General features: G+C 37.5%; 1 pseudogene; it reads right to left on the bottom strand.

The window, feature by feature from the left end:
- Nucleotides 1-6,704: 6,704 nt before the first annotated feature.
- Nucleotides 6,705-8,035, bottom strand: LOC140512344 (transducin beta-like protein 2 pseudogene; annotated as a pseudogene).
- Between the last annotated feature and the right edge of the window lie 431 nt (nt 8,036-8,466).

The following is an 8,466-nucleotide window of genomic DNA, read 5'->3' as shown; positions in this document are numbered from 1 at the left end:
TTTTAAATTGTCTCTTCTGAATCAATTTTCCAGGTCAGTTGTTTTTCCAACGAGATATTTTACATCGTATTCTATTTTTTCATTCCTTTGGTGAGTAGAATTCACTGTCCAGATCCTCTACCAGCTCCACCATGTCAGCACTCATCCTCACCTCAGGACCACCACTCAGGGCTGAGATTCAGATCAGTGGCTCAATTCCCCAAAGGTCTTTAGATAGAGAGCTTCAAAAATGGAATGTGCTTCTTCAGTGGCTGCTGCTGGCAGGACAAGTCCATGTTCCCTTCTCACCCTGGGGAAAGAGCTTTCTCACTGACCTTTGAAGCTGTGTTTGGCATTTGTGGTTTGAACAATGTGGTGATTACTGGGGATTCTGCCTCCTGAGGCCTGCTATGGTCCTGCCCCTGCTGCACAGTGTGGTCAGCTGTGCTCTGCTCTGCACCTGGTGTGACAGACCTTTTCTGTCAGCCTTCCAGGCTGTTTTGGGCTGGAAATCTCTTTCACTCTGTCATTTTGTGGCTTCTGCTACTCTAAAATTTGTTTAGAGTCATTTTTACAGGTATTTTATGGTCTATGGGGGAGAGCTTTTACAGGTCAGTTCTTTTACTCTGCTATCATGACTGATCCATATATCTTCATTTATATCTCCTGAATCTGCTTTAGAGATCAGTGGTTTTTCCAACGAGTTATTTTACATTTCTTTTTTATTTTTTTTATTTTGTTTGACTAAGTTTTTGATGTCTCATAAAGTCATTAGCTTTAATTAGTTTTAATCTGCCCAGTTACAGTTTTAACAAGTTGTTTTCTTCAGTTGCTTTTTGTCCCTTTTTTTCCCATTTGTCCAATTCTACATTTTAAGGAGTTCTTCTCTTCAGTGAGTTTTTGTGCTTCCTTTCCCCTCTGGTCAATTGGACTTTTTTTAAGGAGTTGTTTCCTTCAGTGGATTTCTCTCCCATTTGGACAGTGGTATACATTACAAATTAATTAATTTATTTTTAGTTTGAGAAATTCACTTCCATGCAGTTGTTTTCTTTAGTCAATTTTTTCCTTCCTTTTCCAAACTGCTGATTCTCTCTTACATAACACTCATTTCTTTTCCCATTTTTTTCTTCTTTCTTATTTGATTTTTTAAATCCTTTTTGAGGTCTTCTAAGAAAGTGTTTTGGTCTTGAGAGCAATTCCTACTTTTCTTTGTTCTTTAAACTGTGGGTATATTTGCAATATTGTCCTCTTCTGAGTTTGTGTTTTGGTTTTCCCTGTCACCATACTACTTTTCTATGATCAGTTTTATTTTTGCTTTTTGCTCATGTTGTCTGCCTTTTCCTAGCTTTCAAAGTTGAGCTCTCTTGTAGGAGCTTGAGGCACCTGTCCCAAGCTTCTCGTTCTGGGGCCCAGGTACCTAGCCTTGTGCACTGAGGCCTAAGGTGCTGGCAGCTGGAGACTGTAGGGGTCTCCCTTCTTGGTGCTGACCTGAGGTCGTAGTGGTGGTGTGTGGAGTGTAGTGAGACCAGGGAGTTGGATTTTCTGTGTTTTTCAGCAGCTACATTGAAAAATAGGATTCTAGTCATTTGCCCAGGGCTGCACCTGAGCACAGGGATATTTACCCACTGGTAGATGCCTTCCTGTCTGTGCACTGAAGCACATGGTGTTTCTCCAAACTGGAAATCGCTGGTTCTTCTGACTATGGTAAGACATGTGAGCAATCCTAGTGTTGGTTTTGCCTGCTCCAGCACACTGGGGATCAGGATCTCCCCCTGGTTTTCTGAAGTGGGATTTGCTGCATCTTTGCTGAGATCTGTCTATCCTGGAATGTATTCCTGTTTTACCTGAGTGAGATGGACCTCTCTTGCCAATCCTCCAAGTTTGCCAATCTACCAGACTGCTCCACCTTGTCTTTCTGCTGGTTCTCCTGTTTCGGGATTTTTTCTGGGGTGTTATTTTCTGGTTTTTCAAAGGTTAGTATGGGAGAGTAACAGTGATTTCCTGCATATTGTGCCACTTTAACTCCTGTCAGAAGCCCTGAGTTTCAAGTCAGAAACCCTGAGTTCAAATCTAGTACAAGACACTAATTTCATGATGCTGGGTGGTCACTTAAACTATGTCTGTCTCAATTTCCAAAACAATAAAATGGAGATAATAATGGAACTCACCTCTCAGGGTAGGAGAGCAAGAATTGGATGGTAGGATTAACCCAGGAATTTGAAAAGGGAAGAGCAACAAGGAGATAAGTGGAAAAAGAAGAGGACATTTGAGTGGAAACAGCTAACTTTCAGTTAATGATACAGGAAGAAAATTATCTGGTGAGAGATAATACCCTAAGACTGTACTGAGGGGCAGAAATAATGGAGTTTTCAGTGACAATGAAGAATGGGTATAGGAGAGGTGAAGCATAGGTGGAAGTAGGAAGATAGGAGGCTATGATTAGATAGGGGAATGTAGAAGTCAAGGAAATGGAACACTTTTGAGGAATGGCAAATTCCAAAGTGGATTTATTCCAAAGTGGTTTAAATGCAAATTAAAGCAACTCTGCGTTACTATTCCACATTCTTAAAATTAACAAAAATGGCAAAAAAATTAAAATGACATTCTTAAAATTAGCAAAGATGACAAAAATGACAATTAAACTGGAAGGACAATGGGAGAATGTGACCATATTTCACTCTTGCTGGAGTGGTCATTTGGTCCAACCATATCAGATAACAATTTGCAACTATATTCCCTAAATGGTGCCATAATAAAAACAAGCTCTGAAAGGGGGGCATTAGAAAGGTAAACATTAGGGGCTTATACAAAGAATGAAACCTGCAAAAGGCAAAAAACACAGGGGGTAAATTCTAAGGGCATTCTCAGATTTTTTTCTTACATTGTGAATGGTAACCAATTAATGTTAAACATCAAACACAGTGCTTCAGCGTGAATGCCACACATTTTTATGGAATGCATCCTAGCAAAATGTTTTGTGTTATGCTATCACCATAATGTTTTTGAAATTTCATATTCAGTAAATCAGAAAGTAAAGCATATTTTCTTGAAGGATAAGTCTTTAGTGATCCATTCAACATATTCTAAGCAAATGAAAGAATTGTATTGAAGGAAGTAACAATTTTTTCAATTTTGATTGGGTATTGACAAACATGATACTTTGTCTTTTGCTTTTTTTTGTATCTGTGCACTTGGCACAGAGGCTGACACATAGTAGACACTTAATATTTAGTGAATGAATGAACTTAGGTGTCAAATGTCCATATAATAAACTTTCATTTTTAATTATGACCATTTATTATTTGTTATATTGTTCATATTTTATTAAAATGCTGGCTTCATGACATTAAAACAAGTGGTAAAGAAATCCTGATTGGAGAGTTTCCAGTATTAGTTCTAATTGTAGTAATATACCTTATGGCATTTTGTACAAAAAAAGTCATCACTTTCTACTTTTAGAAGCTGTGTCCTTTGTTAATCCGATTATCTGCTTCCTCTCTGTGGTACTAAGAATTTCAGAGTTGGAAGGGATTTCTGAGGCCATCTAGTCCAATCAGTAACTAAAAAGGATTAGCACTACAGCATATTAACAAGAGATCATTCAATAGTGTTTTGTTTTTGTTTGGTTGGTTTTTTTTACATCTCCAATGACCATAAAATTTCTTCTTCCCGAAGCAACCTATTTTGTTTTCAGGTAGCTATAATTATTAAGGATTCCTCCTCCCTTTGTTGGGCCTAAATTTTCCTTTTTGTTCTTATATATCTAACTTTATTTTTCAAAGCAGAAAAAGTTCATTCCCCTCTCCGTATGTTAGTCTAGAAAAATGAAGATAATTGTCACATATTCCCTGTAAGTCTTCTTTAGGCTTTATGACATTAGATAAGACAATTTTTTTCTCTTTGAAATTCAGTTCACTCATTTGTAAAATAATGAGATTAATACTTTTACTGTTTTCCTCACAGGACAGCAGTGAGGGAAATGCTTTATTAACCTAAAATGTAAAAGAAATCTGATTTGTTGTTCTTAATATTAACAATGAAAATTCCATTAAAGTTCTAGTTTAATGTCACTTCCCAGTGTGAAGGTGATGCAGGCTGTTAGAAGATTTTTGAAGATCAAGGTACCATAAAGTAGGAAAATCTATGAATACCAACTCTGTGGCATACTTCATGTCTGTTTGTCAATAAGCAGTGTGTAACTAAATAATGAGAATTCTAAAAACAAATCATGTACAGCAACTTGTGGGGAAAATCTACAAAGGTGTTTGAGGAAATGCAATATGTACAAATGGAATAGGTGCATTGATGAAATCACAGATCTTTGAATATATATCTTTATAAACACATTTAATAATATGAATATCTGATACCATGTTCAATTCTAAGTTTTACAAAGCACTTTAAATGCGTTATTTTATTTGATAAACCACTAAATAGCCTTATACATTGTAAAACTGCCTCATTTATATTTTCAAGCAGAAAATCCCTTTCTCTTCAGTTACTAATTTTAGATATATTCATTTTCTGTATTTGTTCTCTCTATATTATAAACGGGGTGGGAGTCAGGGAAAAGGAGAAGGGACCTGGGAGAGGGGAAAATGGACCATTGTTCTTTTAGCTTGTTGCTGTTTTGGCACCTAAACAGTCTGATTCTAGGAGAATCTTCTCAAGATGAGGGAGCCTGGGCCAGAAAAAGAGGTTGGAGCACTACTTTGTGTACAAGTTTAGTCGCACACTTCTGTATATATGTGATATGTAATATGCATATATTTTTAAAATAATAAATTATTTATCTTTTGTTATTATTATTATTATATAGAAGCAATTAAGTAGTACAAAAGATAGACCTCTGGGTCTGAAGTCAGGAAGTTGTTGAGTTGTCTCAGTTGTGTATGATGTCATGTCTGACTCTTTTTGACCTCCTTTAGGTTTTCTTGGCAAAGATACAAGAGTGGTTTGTCAATTACTTCTCTAGCTGACTTTAGACATGAAGAAGTTGTGGCAGAGTTAAGTGACTTGCCCAGGGTCCCATAGCTAGTAAGTGTCTGAGGCCAGTTTTGAATCCAGGGAGATGTCTTCCTGACTCCAGGACCAGTACTCTATTGACTTTGCCACCTCACTGCCTGAAGTAAGATCTGAGTTTAAGTCCCATCCCAACTCATACATCCTATAGCTGTGTGACTCTGGGCAAGCCATTTAATCTCTGTCTGTCTCAGTTTCCTCAGCTTTAGGAATGAAAACCAACACCTGCCTTGCAGGGTTTGAAAAGATCAACAAAATATTTTTAAAACCCTTGATCACAGTGCCTGACCAATAGTAGGAGCTATGTAAATGCTTTTCTCTTCCCTCCACTTTCTGCCTCTACTGTAGACATATGCCTCTCTGTAATAGTCTCCCATACCCCCATGGAGCATTTTCTTCCTGCCCTAGGGAACCACTTAGACACTTGAGCATGGACAGATAGCGTTTGCCTACTTCCGACAATGTGTCCATTTTGAATACATGCATATATAACTCATAAAAATATCTGTGTATATGTATATGCATTCATGTATATATATACCCATAGATTTAAAATAGGCACTTTTACATAATATTAGAAATTTCTTTATCTTCATTTGCTCCTTATTGGAACCTATGTATTACTAATTTATGAATATTAGCTATGTTATTTTATGTTTCTACTATCTTTTTCTCCTCACAGGTCTTTTATCTTCTATAAGAGAACAAAGTTATCTAAGAGTGCAAACATGTTTTTCAAGTAAGATTCTATAGTACAGCAAATGATAAAAAAAATCATTGAAAGGTATTTCCTTAATGATTGAAATCAAATTAAGCATATTATTTTCCCTTAAAATAATTGAGAATGATTGATCTTTCCTGCTTCATGCTTTTACATATATTCTTCCCCTGAGGGAAATGATCTCCTTTCTCATTTTATTTCTCTAGTTGAATTCAAGCTAACCTTAAGGACCACCTACCAACAAGATGCATTTCTTGACTCCCCCAGAAATCACTTTGCAGAATACCTTTCCATACCCATTTAGAGCATACTTAGATATTCTCTGACTGTCCTGGAGGAATCACTTAGAAACTTCAGCATATGTCTGCTTTATGGCTACGTATGACATTCAGTCCCATAGTGAATGAATGGTTTCCTGAGGGACAGCCCTGAAAACTTTGGGCTAAATATGTGGAAGAACACTTGACACTTGATTGAAAGAAAAATCTCATAATGGACAACATTGCATATCTGTGCAGGTATATAGAAGTTAGGGAGAGTTTGAGAGAGCTGGTCAAAAAATCCAAGCACAAATTTGTATGCAACATATAGGGAAGCTGTCGCCAAATGCGTTTTTGATTCCTAGTGTCTGCAACCATAGAAATGGATGAAAATTAATTCTTCTAGGAATCTTTCTTTAGGGAAAAAGTAGGACTTGGAGTTACAAATCAGAGGACATAGAAAGATTTTTTATTTCCTAGATGGAATAGTAGCTAGTTATAGTCTTTAACCCAAAAAGTATCTAGCAAGACAGAAGGGGGTGGCAGGAAAGGAAAAGAGAAAAACAAGAGAGAGAGAGAGAGATCCTATTGTGACGCTCCCCATTAAACAAAAAAATTCCCTGTTTCAAGCCACCCTGGACCAAGGGAAGAGGGGAGCAGGAGCAGCTGAACAAGGATTCCTCATCTCTCATTGATCCCTTCTAAGTCTATATTTTCCTTCCTCAGACCTTCATGGGCCCCTGCCTTTTGAAAGTAGCCTGGACTTGCAAAAACTGCTGATTCACTTTCTGTTGCATAGTTTTAGTGGTGGCCAATTTGAAAAGCCTCCATATCTCTTCCACTCTGACCCTCTGATCAGTGTTATTTTGAAAGATCCTCACCACCCTGTCTCTACAGGAAGCTAGGAACTGATCTGTGGTATCAAAGGTTATTTTGGCCATGCATCCACCATTGAGTTTGTTAAAAGTCTCTTCTTCTTTATCTTAATTTGTGTTGTAAAGCCATATGTTGTAGCTGCTGACCAGAGCCAAGACCTGAGCATCTGGAGAGAGTGCAAGGATGCAAAGCATGGTGGCTACCTCATTGTACAGCCCTGTCAGCAGGAGACAGAGCTCTTGTTGATGCTTATACTCTATATCTGTGTCCCACAACTTCCATGTCTGATCTTTGGAAACAGTTGCCATCTGGCAGGAATCACTGGAGAAAGCTAAGATGTGGATACCAGCATCATGACCCTTCACTTCAAAGGTACATGTCACTTCCTTGAATTGCCTGCTTTTGCTAATGCAAATGACCCAAACTTTAACATCTAGAGTGAAAATCCATGAACCTGCAAATCTGCTATAAGGAGAGATGACCATGTAAGTGTTGTTCATTTGTTGCATATTAATGATGGACAGCACTTCCACCTTTAGGGTCCAGATGATGATTATAGTGTCACTGAAGACAGACATGATACACTTTCCTGTCTCAGCAATGCCAGTATTGATGAGTGGTGCCTTGTGCCTGTTAAGCAAGTCTTCTGAAATAGGCTGAAAAATAATGCTTTCATCTTCTTTCTTCTTCATTTTGAAAATATGGATGGTGTCAGCATTAGCCAGCCAGGTGATTAAGACTCTGCACTCAAGGCTGACATGCACCAAGGTGGTATGCTTCAGTTTCATATTAACTTGAAGGCTTTAATGTTCCTGCTGCAAAAAATCCTTGGTGTTCTAGGTGTGAATGGTTTGGTCATTGACACATGTTGACACATATTTCTATTGTTGCTGAAGTCCATGCTAGCGACAGTCCCACCATGCTTCTTCAACATAGCTGCCAGGAAAGCATGAACAAAAATGTGTTTGTGAGACTTTTACTTATGGCATCTTTGCTATTGTTGTTTGTGCACTTAGCATTTATGGAATAAAACTCCATGGGATTTCTGATTGTCCCAGTGACTGGAGGGCATCTTGTTCCAGTGTCTCTCGCCCTGCTCTGCAAGCATCACTATCACAGGGAGAGCTACCTGAACCTCAGTAATGCCATAAGCAGTTTGTTGCCTCCATCTGCCCATTGCTGCTAACACCTTGATGGGGAAACAATATTGTTTTAAGAGCAACACTGGAAAACCAAGTCATTTTGACTATTATAAATACCCAAATTAACTACAAAGGATATATGTAAGATGCTATCTGCATCCAGAGAAAGAACTGATGATTAGAAATATGTGAAGTATGGATTTACATATGTATGCATACTTGTGTCTAATGTTACCAGCTCCAGAGTGTGAGAGGAGGGAAGGGGAAAAAGAAAGTTACATTATAATATTATTTAAAATATTTAAAAATATTTAAAAGGAGAAACAAGTTCTACATAATGGATTTGTAGTTTCATGGGCAAAATAAAAATTAAAAAAAAGCAATTGGCCATCAATTAATTATTAGCTACCCAAATTAATAAACTGATTATTAATTACCCAGAAAAATATATATGATACATCTCTGA

Source organism: Notamacropus eugenii, chromosome 6 (genome assembly GCF_028372415.1).
Source record: "Notamacropus eugenii isolate mMacEug1 chromosome 6, mMacEug1.pri_v2, whole genome shotgun sequence".
Lineage (NCBI taxonomy): Eukaryota > Metazoa > Chordata > Mammalia > Diprotodontia > Macropodidae > Notamacropus > Notamacropus eugenii.
This window is presented reverse-complemented; position numbering and strand designations above follow the sequence as displayed.